Genomic DNA, 18,786 nt, shown 5'->3' with positions numbered 1-18,786 from the left:
AAGTGTCATCTTCCATTAATATGGGTAGATAGTTGTTGACAATTTTTTTAATTTGATGAAATTGGTTGCTTTGCTGTAGCACTAGAGTAGGTTTGTTTGGTTCCATTTCAACGTGTTTTTTGGTTTGATTAAGTAACTGGTTCCTGTCGATTTTTGATGTGATATTGTCTGCCCGTTCAAGAGACCATTTTGGATATCCTCTTTCTTGTAGCCTACTTTTGATTTGTTTTTTCTCCTCAGTATATTGGGTATGAGAGGTGCAGTTTCTTTTTGCACGGATCATTTCTCCTACCGGAATAGATTTTATCGTTTGTTTTAGATGATTACTATCAGCATGTAGTATTGTATTGCCACTGGTTGTTTTGCGGTGGGTTTGTATTTGTATAATGTTGCCTGACTCTCCTGTCAGGTCTAAATCCAGGAAGGTAATTTTGTTTTGATTCTGTTGATAGGTAAAACGGAGATTGTAGTTATTGTTGTTTATGAATTCGATGAATAATGGAATTGTTTTTACATCATTTTTCCATATTAGTAGAAGGTCGTCGATATATCTACCGTACCATTCTATTTGTTTTTCATATGGATTATTTGAAAATATATATGATTCTTCCCACCAGGACATTGTTAAATTTGCGATGGATGGAGAAAATTTTGCCCCCATTGACACGCCTGATAATTGTAAGTAAAATTTATCATCGAATTGGAAGTAGTTATTTGTCATGAGGAATATGAGTATCTCTAAAATGTAGTTTTGAAAATCTTCAGTGTGGGTACTGTGTGTATTTAAGTGATATTTCAGTGCATCATGTGCGTCTTGGTGAGGAATGGCAGTATATAGAGAGACTACATCACATGTTAACCATGTTAGATTTTTATTCCACTTTTTTTGTTGGAAAGCTGAGAGTACATCTCTAGTATCTTTTAAGAAACCTGGTGCTTGTTGTGCAAGTGGTTGCAATAAGCAATCTAGCCATTCTGATAATCTTTCGAGGACTGATCCTATTCCAGAGACAATCGGTCTCATGGGAGGAGGGAGGGTGTTTTTATGGATTTTGGGTAAAGCATGTATTATTGGTATAGTAGGATATTCTAGGTATATATAATCCATTTGTTTTTGTGTAAGAAAACCGTTATTTACACCTTCTTTGAGTAGGTTTTTCATTTTAAGTTGTATTTTTTCGGTTGGATTTTTTTCCAATAATTTATATGTTTTTTGGTCTGCTAATAAATCTAATATTGATTTTTTGTAATTGTTTTTATCCATTATTACTATGCCTCCTCCTTTATCAGAGTTTTTTATAATAATTTCTTTGTTGTCTTTTAAAGATTTTATTGCTTTTTTGAGACGTGTTGGAAGATTGGATTCATGCTTATTTTCTTGAATGCTTTCTGAAAGTTTTTGTAGTTCTTTTTCTATTGTCAATTGAAAATGGTCCATTGATTCGGTTCTGGACGCAATAGGATAAAATTTAGCATTACTTGTTGTGAAGTTGGTTGCCATATTTGTATGTGTTTCCGTTGTTTCTGTGTTCAAGCTTTCCAAGCACATCATAGTTTGCAATTCTTGAAAGGAAAATTCTTTTCTATTTTCTCGTTCTATCAAATTGATATGTTCCAATTGTTGTGCTTCAATATTTGTAGAAATTTCTGTTGTTATTGATTCAATAATTGATGTTTCCTTCGGAAGGAAGTGTTTCTTGACGGTAAGGTTTCTTATAAATTTATTGATATCGATAATGGTGTGGAAAAGATCGAAGTTATTGCTGGGAGCAAAATTGAGACCTAAAGTTAAAACTTCAGTTTGTGCTTCCGAAAGTGGGATAGAAGATAGGTTAATGACATTCAGGTTTGGTGCAGAGGTTTTCGTGAGCGGAGGCGACGGCTTAGATCCTGGTCCATATTTTCGGTGTTTTCTGCCGCCCCTCCTTCTGCGTTTTTTGAAAACCTATGAGTATTTTCGTGTCTGTAATTATTGTGATGTTGGTGTCTGGGATTTTCCTCTTCTGAAAAACCATCTGTAGAATCTTGTTCGGTTGAGCTGAAGCTGACTTTATTTTGTAAGTCATTTCTTCTTTTATATCGGTTTTGGTGTTTCAGTATGGGTCTAATGTTTCTGATATGTTCGTTGCGGTTCCAGTTGTAGACTGTGTTCTCATTGTAGTCTCTTGTGTCTCTTTGAAATTTCTTTTTCTTGGTCTCAGCTATCGATTTATTGAGTTTGTCAATAAATGAAGAGATCCGTGTCTCAAAAGTGTCAAATTCTGAGGAACTTGGAAAAGCATCTAATTTGATTTTGATTTCAGTTATGCTTAATTCTAGTTCTGTTAATTTGGTTTTTTCTTCCTTTGTAATTAGCTGCATCAATTTGATTGAACAATCGGTTAGTATTTGGTTCCAGGTGTCATTGAACTCTGTTGAATAGTTGAATGTCGGTGTTTTTTTTTATTCTTAGACCTCTGGGTATCATCTTTTTTGATATATAGTTACTCAACGTTGTCATGTCCCACCATATTTTTGCTTCTTTTGTCATGAGTTTTTCGTATTCTTGAAATGTATCCTTCAATGTATGGTTATAGTTTGTTGACGTATAAGTATTATCAAACACTTTTGCTGCCATTTCACTCCTTGAAAATGAAAGATTTTGTTCCATGATTTGTCAGTGTGAATGGTTACGTTCAAGAATGCGACTTTTTTCTTTGAAATGGAAAAACATTCAATAGTGCGATATTCTTTTTGGAAGTAATAGATAGATAGAGTTCTGTGGAGAACAATGATCACTAACAAGAATAATTGTAGAAAAGATCCGTGCACCGGAATGCGACTTTTTTTCTTGGAAATGAAAAAAACGTTCAATAGTGCGATGTTCCTTTTAGGAGTAATGAATAGATAAAGTTCTATGGAGAACAGTGATCACTAACCTCAGTGTAAAAACAATGCACCGTTCCTTAGAATGGTGAACAAACTGTGCCAAAAAAAAACCTTGATAGTGGTTGTATTTAGTTGTTCTTTCATTAGAATATTATTTGTTCATAAACATTGCATATCATTGTTGGTTATATAGTAATGCTTAATACGTTCCAAAATTGACTTAGTATGGTGAGCACGTGAGAACAAATGCCAGCATGTAGAAACAAGTAATGTAGGGAGAATTTCTCCAGCTCACCTTGTAAAAGTTGATTTGGTTATTTGTGATGGGTAATCCTGGTGCTCGGATCCTCGTGGTGGCTCACGAAAAAGGTATGCTTAGAAGGAAAGGAAGGTTGGATCCAGCATTCGTGGAAATAAAAGGAATCTTTTTCCAAGTTTTAATTATTCTTGTTAAAAAATAAGAGGTTCGATAGCATGTATAATATCTTGCAATGATAGGAGTAATGGTAGGTAGCCTACGCGTTTCAGACGGTATCTCCGTCCTTATTCATGGCTAGGATGAGAACTCTGACTGTGCATGCTGGGTTTAAATGTGTTTGACCACAGGTGTGTGTTTAATTAATTGCGTTTCAGGGGTGCCTGATGTTGGAACGCAGTCTTTGACCCGCCTCCCACATTGACCGGCTCCTGGGCTAATGAGCTGAATAATCCGAGAATGGTAAGTATCTTTTAAATTGTTTGTATATCTATCAAAACATTTGTGACATGTGTGTATCCACATAGTATGTTGACATTCTTGGATAAGCAGATGTATAAGAAAGCCATGGTCTAAAAACGCATTGTTAGAATTTATAATGCATTGAGTCAGGTTGTGTGTGAATAGTGGTTGAGTGAGAAATGTAGAAAAAGAAGAACTAGGTTTTTTCTTCACAAATGTCGTGAAGATGAATTGATAAAGATTCATGGTTAGGCTGTTAAAAAGCTTATGTGTCCTGAGAGATACATATAGCTGGTTAAAATCGTATTAAATTGGGAATTTGAGGGTAGTGATGTATTTATGCTTGATAAATACAGTTTATCTTCTGCTTATATTTTTTTTTTTTTTTTTTTTCTTTTCATTATAGAACGTTTTTTGTGAAAAAAAGGCAAATGAATATGGCATACTGTCATAGAAATTGTAATGATATATTGTGATAGACATGGAATTGTCCATATAAAATGGACAGTATTTTTTGTCTGAATTTATTTCTTTTTTTCGTTCAGACCGGTTATTCTGTGGTTAATAATAATGCATGATCTCTCTTTTTAAATTAAGACCTTCTGGTACTCTGGTTTTTAACCGAAAAATCCAAAATGCTTCTCTTTGTAGCATTTTTTCTTTTCTATTTCCACCTCTTTTGGATTTATGAATTTTTTCGATTGCATAACATCGGAATGAGTTTATTGTTCTTTTATGATGGAGTATAAAGTGTCTTGCCGCATTTGATATATTTTGGATGTTAGAATTTCTTATGTAGCTTAAATGTTCAAGAATGCGGATTTTTAGTTTGCGGCTTGTGCAGCCTATGTACTTTAGGTTGCATTCTGTACATTCGATGATGTATACTACTAGTTCTGAATTACAATTAATGTAACTTTGTATAGAAAAAGTTTCAGAATTGTTGGAATTTGAGAAAATTTTTGTAACATGAGTGTGTGAACATATTTTGCACGGATGTTGACCACACTTGTATGATCCTTTATTTTCCAACCATGTGGTCATTGGTTTTGTGGGTTGGAAGGCCGATGGTGATAAGACACTACCTATTGATGGAGCTTTACGGGCTACTATTCTGCAACCGTCTTTTAATATTGATCTTAAAGTGTCATCTTCCATTAATATGGGTAGATAGTTGTTGACAATTTTTTTAATTTGATGAAATTGGTTGCTTTGCTGTAGCACTAGAGTAGGTTTGTTTGGTTCCATTTCAACGTGTTTTTTGGTTTGATTAAGTAACTGGTTCCTGTCGATTTTTGATGTGATATTGTCTGCCCGTTCAAGAGACCATTTTGGATATCCTCTTTCTTGTAGCCTACTTTTGATTTGTTTTTTCTCCTCAGTATATTGGGTATGAGAGGTGCAGTTTCTTTTTGCACGGATCATTTCTCCTACCGGAATAGATTTTATCGTTTGTTTTAGATGATTACTATCAGCATGTAGTATTGTATTGCCACTGGTTGTTTTGCGGTGGGTTTGTATTTGTATAATGTTGCCTGACTCTCCTGTCAGGTCTAAATCCAGGAAGGTAATTTTGTTTTGATTCTGTTGATAGGTAAAACGGAGATTGTAGTTATTGTTGTTTATGAATTCGATGAATAATGGAATTGTTTTTACATCATTTTTCCATATTAGTAGAAGGTCGTCGATATATCTACCGTACCATTCTATTTGTTTTTCATATGGATTATTTGAAAATATATATGATTCTTCCCACCAGGACATTGTTAAATTTGCGATGGATGGAGAAAATTTTGCCCCCATTGACACGCCTGATAATTGTAAGTAAAATTTATCATCGAATTGGAAGTAGTTATTTGTCATGAGGAATATGAGTATCTCTAAAATGTAGTTTTGAAAATCTTCAGTGTGGGTACTGTGTGTATTTAAGTGATATTTCAGTGCATCATGTGCGACTTGGTGAGGAATGGCAGTATATAGAGAGACTACATCACATGTTAACCATGTTAGATTTTTATTCCACTTTTTTTGTTGGAAAGCTGAGAGTACATCTCTAGTATCTTTTAAGAAACCTGGTGCTTGTTGTGCAAGTGGTTGCAATAAGCAATCTAGCCATTCTGATAATCTTTCGAGGACTGATCCTATTCCAGAGACAATCGGTCTCATGGGAGGAGGGAGGGTGTTTTTATGGATTTTGGGTAAAGCATGTATTATTGGTATAGTAGGATATTCTAGGTATATATAATCCATTTGTTTTTGTGTAAGAAAACCGTTATTTACACCTTCTTTGAGTAGGTTTTTCATTTTAAGTTGTATTTTTTCGGTTGGATTTTTTTCCAATAATTTATATGTTTTTTGGTCTGCTAATAAATCTAATATTGATTTTTTGTAATTGTTTTTATCCATTATTACTATGCCTCCTCCTTTATCAGAGTTTTTTATAATAATTTCTTTGTTGTCTTTTAAAGATTTTATTGCTTTTTTGAGACGTGTTGGAAGATTGGATTCATGCTTATTTTCTTGAATGCTTTCTGAAAGTTTTTGTAGTTCTTTTTCTATTGTCAATTGAAAATGGTCCATTGATTCGGTTCTGGACGCAATAGGATAAAATTTAGCATTACTTGTTGTGAAGTTGGTTGCCATATTTGTATGTGTTTCCGTTGTTTCTGTGTTCAAGCTTTCCAAGCACATCATAGTTTGCAATTCTTGAAAGGAAAATTCTTTTCTATTTTCTCGTTCTATCAAATTGATATGTTCCAATTGTTGTGCTTCAATATTTGTAGAAATTTCTGTTGTTATTGATTCAATAATTGATGTTTCCTTCGGAAGGAAGTGTTTCTTGACGGTAAGGTTTCTTATAAATTTATTGATATCGATAATGGTGTGGAAAAGATCGAAGTTATTGCTGGGAGCAAAATTGAGACCTAAAGTTAAAACTTCAGTTTGTGCTTCCGAAAGTGGGATAGAAGATAGGTTAATGACATTCAGGTTTGGTGCAGAGGTTTTCGTGAGCGGAGGCGACGGCTTAGATCCTGGTCCATATTTTCGGTGTTTTCTGCCGCCCCTCCTTCTGCGTTTTTTGAAAACCTATGAGTATTTTCGTGTCTGTAATTATTGTGATGTTGGTGTCTGGGATTTTCCTCTTCTGAAAAACCATCTGTAGAATCTTGTTCGGCTGAGCTGAAGCTGACTTTATTTTGTAAGTCATTTCTTCTTTTATATCGGTTTTGGTGTTTCAGTATGGGTCTAATGTTTCTGATATGTTCGTTGCGGTTCCAGTTGTAGACTGTGTTCTCATTGTAGTCTCTTGTGTCTCTTTGAAATTTCTTTTTCTTGGTCTCAGCTATCGATTTATTGAGTTTGTCAATAAATGAAGAGATCCGTGTCTCAAAAGTGTCAAATTCTGAGGAACTTGGAAAAGCATCTAATTTGATTTTGATTTCAGTTATGCTTAATTCTAGTTCTGTTAATTTGGTTTTTTCTTCCTTTGTAATTAGCTGCATCAATTTGATTGAACAATCGGTTAGTATTTGGTTCCAGGTGTCATTGAACTCTGTTGAATAGTTGAATGTCGGTGTTTTTTTTATTCTTAGACCTCTGGGTATCATCTTTTTTGATATATAGTTACTCAACGTTGTCATGTCCCACCATATTTTTGCTTCTTTTGTCATGAGTTTTTCGTATTCTTGAAATGTATCCTTCAATGTATGGTTATAGTTTGTTGACGTATAAGTATTATCAAACACTTTTGCTGCCATTTCACTCCTTGAAAATGAAAGATTTTGTTCCATGATTTGTCAGTGTGAATGGTTACGTTCAAGAATGCGACTTTTTTCTTTGAAATGGAAAAACATTCAATAGTGCGATATTCTTTTTGGAAGTAATAGATAGATAGAGTTCTGTGGAGAACAATGATCACTAACAAGAATAATTGTAGAAAAGATCCGTGCACCGGAATGCGACTTTTTTTCTTGGAAATGAAAAAAAAACGTTCAATAGTGCGATGTTCCTTTTAGGAGTAATGAATAGATAAAGTTCTATGGAGAACAGTGATCACTAACCTCAGTGTAAAAACAATGCACCGTTCCTTAGAATGGTGAACAAACTGTGCCAAAAAAAAACCTTGATAGTGGTTGTATTTAGTTGTTCTTTCATTAGAATATTATTTGTTCATAAACATTGCATATCATTGTTGGTTATATAGTAATGCTTAATACGTTCCAAAATTGACTTAGTATGGTGAGCACGTGAGAACAAATGCCAGCATGTAGAAACAAGTAATGTAGGGAGAATTTCTCCAGCTCACCTTGTAAAAGTTGATTTGGTTATTTGTGATGGGTAATCCTGGTGCTCGGATCCTCGTGGTGGCTCACGAAAAAGGTATGCTTAGAAGGAAAGGAAGGTTGGATCCAGCATTCGTGGAAATAAAAGGAATCTTTTTCCAAGTTTTAATTATTCTTGTTAAAAAATAAGAGGTTCGATAGCATGTATAATATCTTGCAATGATAGGAGTAATGGTAGGTAGCCTACGCGTTTCAGACGGTATCTCCGTCCTTATTCATGGCTAGGATGAGAACTCTGACTGTGCATGCTGGGTTTAAATGTGTTTGACCACAGGTGTGTGTTTAATTAATTGCGTTTCAGGGGTGCCTGATGTTGGAACGCAGTCTTTGACCCGCCTCCCACATTGACCGGCTCCTGGGCTAATGAGCTGAATAATCCGAGAATGGTAAGTATCTTTTAAATTGTTTGTATATCTATCAAAACATTTGTGACATGTGTGTATCCACATAGTATGTTGACATTCTTGGATAAGCAGATGTATAAGAAAGCCATGGTCTAAAAACGCATTGTTAGAATTTATAATGCATTGAGTCATGTTGTGTGTGAATAGTGGTTGAGTGAGAAATGTAGAAAAAGAAGAACTAGGTTTTTTCTTCACAAATGTCGTGAAGATGAATTGATAAAGATTCATGGTTAGGCTGTTAAAAAGCTTATGTGTCCTGAGAGATACATATAGCTGGTTAAAATCGTATTAAATTGGGAATTTGAGGGTAGTGATGTATTTATGCTTGATAAATACAGTTTATCTTCTGCTTATATTTTTTTTTTTTTTTTTTTTTTCTTTTCATTATAGAACGTTTTTTGTGAAAAAAAGGCAAATGAATATGGCATACTGTCATAGAAATTGTAATGATATATTGTGATAGACATGGAATTGTCCATATAAAATGGACAGTATTTTTTGTCTGAATTTATTTCTTTTTTTCGTTCAGACCGGTTATTCTGTGGTTAATAATAATGCATGATCTCTCTTTTTAAATTAAGACCTTCTGGTACTCTGGTTTTTAACCGAAAAATCCAAAATGCTTCTCTTTGTAGCATTTTTTCTTTTCTATTTCCACCTCTTTTGGATTTATGAATTTTTTCGATTGCATAACATCGGAATGAGTTTATTGTTCTTTTATGATGGAGTATAAAGTGTCTTGCCGCATTTGATATATTTTGGATGTTAGAATTTCTTATGTAGCTTAAATGTTCAAGAATGCGGATTTTTAGTTTGCGGCTTGTGCAGCCTATGTACTTTAGGTTGCATTCTGTACATTCGATGATGTATACTACTAGTTCTGAATTACAATTAATGTAACTTTGTATAGAAAAAGTTTCAGAATTGTTGGAATTTGAGAAAATTTTTGTAACATGAGTGTGTGAACATATTTTGCACGGATGTTGACCACACTTGTATGATCCTTTATTTTCCAACCATGTGGTCATTGGTTTTGTGGGTTGGAAGGCCGATGGTGATAAGACACTACCTATTGATGGAGCTTTACGGGCTACTATTCTGCAACCGTCTTTTAATATTGATCTTAAAGTGTCATCTTCCATTAATATGGGTAGATAGTTGTTGACAATTTTTTTAATTTGATGAAATTGGTTGCTTTGCTGTAGCACTAGAGTAGGTTTGTTTGGTTCCATTTCAACGTGTTTTTTGGTTTGATTAAGTAACTGGTTCCTGTCGATTTTTGATGTGATATTGTCTGCCCGTTCAAGAGACCATTTTGGATATCCTCTTTCTTGTAGCCTACTTTTGATTTGTTTTTTCTCCTCAGTATATTGGGTATGAGAGGTGCAGTTTCTTTTTGCACGGATCATTTCTCCTACCGGAATAGATTTTATCGTTTGTTTTAGATGATTACTATCAGCATGTAGTATTGTATTGCCACTGGTTGTTTTGCGGTGGGTTTGTATTTGTATAATGTTGCCTGACTCTCCTGTCAGGTCTAAATCCAGGAAGGTAATTTTGTTTTGATTCTGTTGATAGGTAAAACGGAGATTGTAGTTATTGTTGTTTATGAATTCGATGAATAATGGAATTGTTTTTACATCATTTTTCCATATTAGTAGAAGGTCGTCGATATATCTACCGTACCATTCTATTTGTTTTTCATATGGATTATTTGAAAATATATATGATTCTTCCCACCAGGACATTGTTAAATTTGCGATGGATGGAGAAAATTTTGCCCCCATTGACACGCCTGATAATTGTAAGTAAAATTTATCATCGAATTGGAAGTAGTTATTTGTCATGAGGAATATGAGTATCTCTAAAATGTAGTTTTGAAAATCTTCAGTGTGGGTACTGTGTGTATTTAAGTGATATTTCAGTGCATCATGTGCGACTTGGTGAGGAATGGCAGTATATAGAGAGACTACATCACATGTTAACCATGTTAGATTTTTATTCCACTTTTTTTGTTGGAAAGCTGAGAGTACATCTCTAGTATCTTTTAAGAAACCTGGTGCTTGTTGTGCAAGTGGTTGCAATAAGCAATCTAGCCATTCTGATAATCTTTCGAGGACTGATCCTATTCCAGAGACAATCGGTCTCATGGGAGGAGGGAGGGTGTTTTTATGGATTTTGGGTAAAGCATGTATTATTGGTATAGTAGGATATTCTAGGTATATATAATCCATTTGTTTTTGTGTAAGAAAACCGTTATTTACACCTTCTTTGAGTAGGTTTTTCATTTTAAGTTGTATTTTTTCGGTTGGATTTTTTTCCAATAATTTATATGTTTTTTGGTCTGCTAATAAATCTAATATTGATTTTTTGTAATTGTTTTTATCCATTATTACTATGCCTCCTCCTTTATCAGAGTTTTTTATAATAATTTCTTTGTTGTCTTTTAAAGATTTTATTGCTTTTTTGAGACGTGTTGGAAGATTGGATTCATGCTTATTTTCTTGAATGCTTTCTGAAAGTTTTTGTAGTTCTTTTTCTATTGTCAATTGAAAATGGTCCATTGATTCGGTTCTGGACGCAATAGGATAAAATTTAGCATTACTTGTTGTGAAGTTGGTTGCCATATTTGTATGTGTTTCCGTTGTTTCTGTGTTCAAGCTTTCCAAGCACATCATAGTTTGCAATTCTTGAAAGGAAAATTCTTTTCTATTTTCTCGTTCTATCAAATTGATATGTTCCAATTGTTGTGCTTCAATATTTGTAGAAATTTCTGTTGTTATTGATTCAATAATTGATGTTTCCTTCGGAAGGAAGTGTTTCTTGACGGTAAGGTTTCTTATAAATTTATTGATATCGATAATGGTGTGGAAAAGATCGAAGTTATTGCTGGGAGCAAAATTGAGACCTAAAGTTAAAACTTCAGTTTGTGCTTCCGAAAGTGGGATAGAAGATAGGTTAATGACATTCAGGTTTGGTGCAGAGGTTTTCGTGAGCGGAGGCGACGGCTTAGATCCTGGTCCATATTTTCGGTGTTTTCTGCCGCCCCTCCTTCTGCATTTTTTGAAAACCTATGAGTATTTTCGTGTCTGTAATTATTGTGATGTTGGTGTCTGGGATTTTCCTCTTCTGAAAAACCATCTGTAGAATCTTGTTCGGTTGAGCTGAAGCTGACTTTATTTTGTAAGTCATTTCTTCTTTTATATCGGTTTTGGTGTTTCAGTATACAACATCAGGCACCCCTGAAACGCAATTAATTAAACACACACCTGTGGTCAAACACATTTAAACCCAGCATGCACAGTCAGAGTTCTCATCCTAGCCATGAATAAGGACGGAGATACCGTCTGAAACGCGTAGGCTACCTACCATTACTCCTATCATTGCAAGATATTATACATGCTATCGAACCTCTTATTTTTTAACAAGAATAATTAAAACTTGGAAAAAGATTCCTTTTATTTCCACGAATGCTGGATCCAACCTTCCTTTCCTTCTAAGCATACCTTTTTCGTGAGCCACCACGAGGATCCGAGCACCAGGATTACCCATCACAAATAACCAAATCAACTTTTACAAGGTGAGCTGGAGAAATTCTCCCTACATTACTTGTTTCTACATGCTGGCATTTGTTCTCACGTGCTCACCATACTAAGTCAATTTTGGAACGTATTAAGCATTACTATATAACCAACAATGATATGCAATGTTTATGAACAAATAATATTCTAATGAAAGAACAACTAAATACAACCACTATCAAGGTTTTTTTTTGGCACAGTTTGTTCACCATTCTAAGGAACGGTGCATTGTTTTTACACTGAGGTTAGTGATCACTGTTCTCCATAGAACTTTATCTATTCATTACTCCTAAAAGGAACATCGCACTATTGAACGTTTTTTTCATTTCCAAGAAAAAAAGTCGCATTCCGGTGCACGGATCTTTTCTACAATTATTCTTGTTAGTGATCATTGTTCTCCACAGAACTCTATCTATCTATTACTTCCAAAAAGAATATCGCACTATTGAATGTTTTTCCATTTCAAAGAAAAAAGTCGCATTCTTGAACGTAACCATTCACACTGACAAATCATGGAACAAAATCTTTCATTTTCAAGGAGTGAAATGGCAGCAAAAGTGTTTGATAATACTTATACGTCAACAAACTATAACCATACATTGAAGGATACATTTCAAGAATACGAAAAACTCATGACAAAAGAAGCAAAAATATGGTGGGACATGACAACGTTGAGTAACTATATATCAAAAAAGATGATACCCAGAGGTCTAAGAATAAAAAAAACACCGACATTCAACTATTCAACAGAGTTCAATGACACCTGGAACCAAATACTAACCGATTGTTCAATCAAATTGATGCAGCTAATTACAAAGGAAGAAAAAACCAAATTAACAGAACTAGAATTAAGCATAACTGAAATCAAAATCAAATTAGATGCTTTTCCAAGTTCCTCAGAATTTGACACTTTTGAGACACGGATCTCTTCATTTATTGACAAACTCAATAAATCGATAGCTGAGACCAAGAAAAAGAAATTTCAAAGAGACACAAGAGACTACAATGAGAACACAGTCTACAACTGGAACCGCAACGAACATATCAGAAACATTAGACCCATACTGAAACACCAAAACCGATATAAAAGAAGAAATGACTTACAAAATAAAGTCAGCTTCAGCTCAACCGAACAAGATTCTACAGATGGTTTTTCAGAAGAGGAAAATCCCAGACACCAACATCACAATAATTACAGACACGAAAATACTCATAGGTTTTCAAAAAACGCAGAAGGAGGGGCGGCAGAAAACACCGAAAATATGGACCAGGATCTAAGCCGTCGCCTCCGCTCACGAAAACCTCTGCACCAAACCTGAATGTCATTAACCTATCTTCTATCCCACTTTCGGAAGCACAAACTGAAGTTTTAACTTTAGGTCTCAATTTTGCTCCCAGCAATAACTTCGATCTTTTCCACACCATTATCGATATCAATAAATTTATAAGAAACCTTACCGTCAAGAAACACTTCCTTCCGAAGGAAACATCAATTATTGAATCAATAACAACAGAAATTTCTACAAATATTGAAGCACAACAATTGGAACATATCAATTTGATAGAACGAGAAAATAGAAAAGAATTTTCCTTTCAAGAATTGCAAACTATGATGTGCTTGGAAAGCTTGAACACAGAAACAACGGAAACACATACAAATATGGCAACCAACTTCACAACAAGTAATGCTAAATTTTATCCTATTGCGTCCAGAACCGAATCAATGGACCATTTTCAATTGACAATAGAAAAAGAACTACAAAAACTTTCAGAAAGCATTCAAGAAAATAAGCATGAATCCAATCTTCCAACACGTCTCAAAAAAGCAATAAAATCTTTAAAAGACAACAAAGAAATTATTATAAAAAACTCTGATAAAGGAGGAGGCATAGTAATAATGGATAAAAACAATTACAAAAAATCAATATTAGATTTATTAGCAGACCAAAAAACATATAAATTATTGGAAAAAAATCCAACCGAAAAAATACAACTTAAAATGAAAAACCTACTCAAAGAAGGTGTAAATAACGGTTTTCTTACACAAAAACAAATGGATTATATATACCTAGAATATCCTACTATACCAATAATACATGCTTTACCCAAAATCCATAAAAACACCCTCCCTCCTCCCATGAGACCGATTGTCTCTGGAATAGGATCAGTCCTCGAAAGATTATCAGAATGGCTAGATTGCTTATTGCAACCACTTGCACAACAAGCACCAGGTTTCTTAAAAGATACTAGAGATGTACTCTCAGCTTTCCAACAAAAAAAGTGGAATAAAAATCTAACATGGTTAACATGTGATGTAGTCTCTCTATATACTGCCATTCCTCACCAAGTCGCACATGATGCACTGAAATATCACTTAAATACACACAGTACCCACACTGAAGATTTTCAAAACTACATTTTAGAGATACTCATATTCCTCATGACAAATAACTACTTCCAATTCGATGATAAATTTTACTTACAATTATCAGGCGTGTCAATGGGGGCAAAATTTTCTCCATCCATCGCAAATTTAACAATGTCCTGGTGGGAAGAATCATATATATTTTCAAATAATCCATATGAAAAACAAATAGAATGGTACGGTAGATATATCGACGACCTTCTACTAATATGGAAAAATGATGTAAAAACAATTCCATTATTCATCGAATTCATAAACAACAATAACTACAATCTCCGTTTTACCTATCAACAGAATCAAAACAAAATTACCTTCCTGGATTTAGACCTGACAGGAGAGTCAGGCAACATTATACAAATACAAACCCACCGCAAAACAACCAGTGGCAATACAATACTACATGCTGATAGTAATCATCTAAAACAAACGATAAAATCTATTCCGGTAGGAGAAATGATCCGTGCAAAAAGAAACTGCACCTCTCATACCCAATATACTGAGGAGAAAAAACAAATCAAAAGTAGGCTACAAGAAAGAGGATATCCAAAATGGTCTCTTGAACGGGCAGACAATATCACATCAAAAATCGACAGGAACCAGTTACTTAATCAAACCAAAAAACACGTTGAAATGGAACCAAACAAACCTACTCTAGTGCTACAGCAAAGCAACCAATTTCATCAAATTAAAAAAATTGTCAACAACTATCTACCCATATTAATGGAAGATGACACTTTAAGATCAATATTAAAAGACGGTTGCAGAATAGTAGCCCGTAAAGCTCCATCAATAGGTAGTGTCTTATCACCATCGGCCTTCCAACCCACAAAACCAATGACCACATGGTTGGAAAATAAAGGATCATACAAGTGTGGTCAACATCCGTGCAAAATATGTTCACACACTCATGTTACAAAAATTTTCTCAAATTCCAACAATTCTGAAACTTTTTCTATACAAAGTTACATTAATTGTAATTCAGAACTAGTAGTATACATCATCGAATGTACAGAATGCAACCTAAAGTACATAGGCTGCACAAGCCGCAAACTAAAAATCCGCATTCTTGAACATTTAAGCTACATAAGAAATTCTAACATCCAAAATATATCAAATGCGGCAAGACACTTTATACTCCATCATAAAAGAACAATAAACTCATTCCGATGTTATGCAATCGAAAAAATTCATAAATCCAAAAGAGGTGGAAATAGAAAAGAAAAAATGCTACAAAGAGAAGCATTTTGGATTTTTCGGTTAAAAACCAGAGTACCAGAAGGTCTTAATTTAAAAAGAGAGATCATGCATTATTATTAACCACAGAATAACCGGTCTGAACGAAAAAAAGAAATAAATTCAGACAAAAAATACTGTCCATTTTATATGGACAATTCCATGTCTATCACAATATATCATTACAATTTCTATGACAGTATGCCATATTCATTTGCCTTTTTTTCACAAAAAACGTTCTATAATGAAAAGAAAAAAAAAAAAAAAAAAAAAAAAAAATATAAGCAGAAGATAAACTGTATTTATCAAGCATAAATACATCACTACCCTCAAATTCCCAATTTAATACGATTTTAACCAGCTATATGTATCTCTCAGGACACATAAGCTTTTTAACAGCCTAACCATGAATCTTTATCAATTCATCTTCACGACATTTGTGAAGAAAAAACCTAGTTCTTCTTTTTCTACATTTCTCACTCAACCACTATTCACACACAACCTGACTCAATGCATTATAAATTCTAACAATGCGTTTTTAGACCATGGCTTTCTTATACATCTGCTTATCCAAGAATGTCAACATACTATGTGGATACACACATGTCACAAATGTTTTGATAGATATACAAACAATTTAAAAGATACTTACCATTCTCGGATTATTCAGCTCATTAGCCCAGGAGCCGGTCAATGTGGGAGGCGGGTCAAAGACTGCGTTCCAACATCAGGCACCCCTGAAACGCAATTAATTAAACACACACCTGTGGTCAAACACATTTAAACCCAGCATGCACAGTCAGAGTTCTCATCCTAGCCATGAATAAGGACGGAGATACCGTCTGAAACGCGTAGGCTACCTACCATTACTCCTATCATTGCAAGATATTATACATGCTATCGAACCTCTTATTTTTTAACAAGAATAATTAAAACTTGGAAAAAGATTCCTTTTATTTCCACGAATGCTGGATCCAACCTTCCTTTCCTTCTAAGCATACCTTTTTCGTGAGCCACCACGAGGATCCGAGCACCAGGATTACCCATCACAAATAACCAAATCAACTTTTACAAGGTGAGCTGGAGAAATTCTCCCTACATTACTTGTTTCTACATGCTGGCATTTGTTCTCACGTGCTCACCATACTAAGTCAATTTTGGAACGTATTAAGCATTACTATATAACCAACAATGATATGCAATGTTTATGAACAAATAATACTCTAATGAAAGAACAACTAAATACAACCACTATCAAGGTTTTTTTTTGGCACAGTTTGTTCACCATTCTAAGGAACGGTGCATTGTTTTTACACTGAGGTTAGTGATCACTGTTCTCCATAGAACTTTATCTATTCATTACTCCTAAAAGGAACATCGCACTATTGAACGTTTTTTTCATTTCCAAGAAAAAAAGTCGCATTCCGGTGCACGGATCTTTTCTACAATTATTCTTGTTAGTGATCATTGTTCTCCACAGAACTCTATCTATCTATTACTTCCAAAAAGAATATCGCACTATTGAATGTTTTTCCATTTCAAAGAAAAAAGTCGCATTCTTGAACGTAACCATTCACACTGACAAATCATGGAACAAAATCTTTCATTTTCAAGGAGTGAAATGGCAGCAAAAGTGTTTGATAATACTTATACGTCAACAAACTATAACCATACATTGAAGGATACATTTCAAGAATACGAAAAACTCATGACAAAAGAAGCAAAAATATGGTGGGACATGACAACGTTGAGTAACTATATATCAAAAAAGATGATACCCAGAGGTCTAAGAATAAAAAAAACACCGACATTCAACTATTCAACAGAGTTCAATGACACCTGGAACCAAATACTAACCGATTGTTCAATCAAATTGATGCAGCTAATTACAAAGGAAGAAAAAACCAAATTAACAGAACTAGAATTAAGCATAACTGAAATCAAAATCAAATTAGATGCTTTTCCAAGTTCCTCAGAATTTGACACTTTTGAGACACGGATCTCTTCATTTATTGACAAACTCAATAAATCGATAGCTGAGACCAAGAAAAAGAAATTTCAAAGAGACACAAGAGACTACAATGAGAACACAGTCTACAACTGGAACCGCAACGAACATATCAGAAACATTAGACCCATACTGAAACACCAAAACCGATATAAAAGAAGAAATGACTTACAAAATAAAGTCAGCTTCAGCTCAACCGAACAAGATTCTACAGATGGTTTTTCAGAAGAGGAAAATCCCAGACACCAACATCACAATAATTACAGACACGAAAATACTCATAGGTTTTCAAAAAACGCAGAAGGAGGGGCGGCAGAAAACACCGAAAATATGGACCAGGATCTAAGCCGTCGCCTCCGCTCACGAAAACCTCTGCACCAAACCTGAATGTCATTAACCTATCTTCTATCCCACTTTCGGAAGCACAAACTGAAGTTTTAACTTTAGGTCTCAATTTTGCTCCCAGCAATAACTTCGATCTTTTCCACACCATTATCGATATCAATAAATTTATAAGAAACCTTACCGTCAAGAAACACTTCCTTCCGAAGGAAACATCAATTATTGAATCAATAACAACAGAAATTTCTACAAATATTGAAGCACAACAATTGGAACATATCAATTTGATAGAACGAGAAAATAGAAAAGAATTTTCCTTTCAAGAATTGCAAACTATGATGTGCTTGGAAAGCTTGAACACAGAAACAACGGAAACACATACAAATATGGCAACCAACTTCACAACAAGTAATGCTAAATTTTATCCTATTGCGTCCAGAACCGAATCAATGGACCATTTTCAATTGACAATAGAAAAAGAACTACAAAAACTTTCAGAAAGCATTCAAGAAAATAAGCATGAATCCAATCTTCCAACACGTCTCAAAAAAGCAATAAAATCTTTAAAAGACAACAAAGAAATTATTATAAAAAACTCTGATAAAGGAGGAGGCATAGTAATAATGGATAAAAACAATTACAAAAAATCAATATTAGATTTATTAGCAGACCAAAAAACATATAAATTATTGGAAAAAAATCCAACCGAAAAAATACAACTTAAAATGAAAAACCTACTCAAAGAAGGTGTAAATAACGGTTTTCTTACACAAAAACAAATGGATTATATATACCTAGAATATCCTACTATACCAATAATACATGCTTTACCCAAAATCCATAAAAACACCCTCCCTCCTCCCA

Source organism: Rhinoderma darwinii, chromosome 3 (genome assembly GCF_050947455.1).
Source record: "Rhinoderma darwinii isolate aRhiDar2 chromosome 3, aRhiDar2.hap1, whole genome shotgun sequence".
In the NCBI taxonomy this organism is placed as follows: Eukaryota; Metazoa; Chordata; class Amphibia; order Anura; family Rhinodermatidae; genus Rhinoderma; species Rhinoderma darwinii.
The sequence above is the reverse complement of the archived record's forward strand: the minus strand, read 5'-3'. Positions refer to the sequence as shown.